The 1,424-nt window shown below is 35.0% G+C and overlaps 1 long non-coding RNA gene across 1 annotated transcript in view; it reads left to right on the top strand.

Annotated features, from left to right (window-relative positions):
• Positions 1 to 1,424, top strand: part of LOC107564040 (uncharacterized) — a 3,593-nt gene that overhangs the window by 1,046 nt on the left and 1,123 nt on the right. The gene's annotated exons all lie outside the window — the stretch shown is intronic.

The raw sequence follows: 1,424 nt of genomic DNA on the forward strand, positions 1-1,424 counted from the left end.
TGAAGATGGTATTGAAAGTATCGAAGAGTTAATTAAGAAAATAAGTGAAGTGTTAAGAAATACGGCAGAAGAAGTAATTGGCAAAAAGAAAACTATAAATAGTAAAAAAGCAGTTCCGTGGTGGAATAACGAGTGTAGTAAGGCAATTAGGGAAAGAAATAAAGCGATGAAGAAAGCCAGAAAATCTGTATTGTTCAGTGAGTACATTAACTTTAAGATCACACTGGCAAAAGTGAGGAGGGAAGTAAAAAAAAAAAAGCAAAAGGAAATTACTGGAGAGAATTCTGTAATAGAATTGGGGAAGAAATTGAAATGAATGAAGTTTGGAATATGATTAGGAAGATGGGAGGGATTCAGAGAAATAACAATATTCCAGTTTTAGTAAATAATGGAAAAATAGCAATAAAAGACAGTGACAAAGCAGAGATGTTAGTGGAAGCATTCGTAAAGGTGCACAGTAAAGGTACTATTTCAGATAATATGAGGAGATATAGGGAACAGAAAGTTAGGGAGAATGCTCACATTTATGTAAAGAAGAATCCATCAGGAAGTATGTTAGACTCAGAATTAACTTTGTATGAGTTAAAAAGAGCACTTGCAGGGGTCAAACATACTTCTCCAGGCAAGGATGACATAGGCTATGAGATGATAAAGCACTTATCAGAATTATCATTAAGTATGATTTTAAGACTTTTTAACAAAATATGGGAGACAGGGAATCTGCCAGAAGATTGGAAGCATGGGGTCATAGTGCCAATAGCCAAACCAGGAAAAGACAATTCTCAGCCAATTAATTATAGACCTGTTGCGCTGACATCAAATTTATGCAAACTTATGGAATGGATGATTATGAACAGGACTTATGTGATTGAAAGTAGAAACATATTTTCAGCATGTCAAAGTGGATTTAGAAAAGGGAGAAATACGATGGATTCAATATTGTGTTTGGAAGCTGAAATTCGAAAAGCTCAAATTAATAAAGAGGTGCTTGTGGGAGTCTTTTTTGATGTAGAAAAAGCTTACGATATGTTGTGGAAAGAGGGGCTTTTAATGAAATTGGAAAGCTTGAGAATTGATGGAAAAATGTATAACTGGATTCTGAGTTTCTTGTTTGGAAGAACAATTCAAGTAAGAGTAGGGACTGCTTTTTCTCAGATTCTCCCAATTGAGAATGGAACTCCCCAGGGAAGTGTGAGCAGTCCTATTCTTTTTAATTTAATGATAAATGACATCTTTCATAACGTTGATACTGGAATAGGAAGATCATTGTATGCGGATGATGGAGCACTATGGAAAAGGGGGCGCAATGTTTTATTTGTAGAAAATAAAATGCAAAAAGCAGTGAATGAGGTGGAGAATTGGGCAAATTGTAGGGGTTTTCGGTTTTCTGTGGCAAAAACACAAGTAATATGCTTTTCGAAAAA

The sequence above is a fragment of the Sinocyclocheilus grahami genome, unplaced genomic scaffold (assembly GCF_001515645.1).
Source record: "Sinocyclocheilus grahami isolate Dianchi unplaced genomic scaffold, SAMN03320097.WGS_v1.1 scaffold903.1, whole genome shotgun sequence".
NCBI lineage: Eukaryota > Metazoa > Chordata > Actinopteri > Cypriniformes > Cyprinidae > Sinocyclocheilus > Sinocyclocheilus grahami.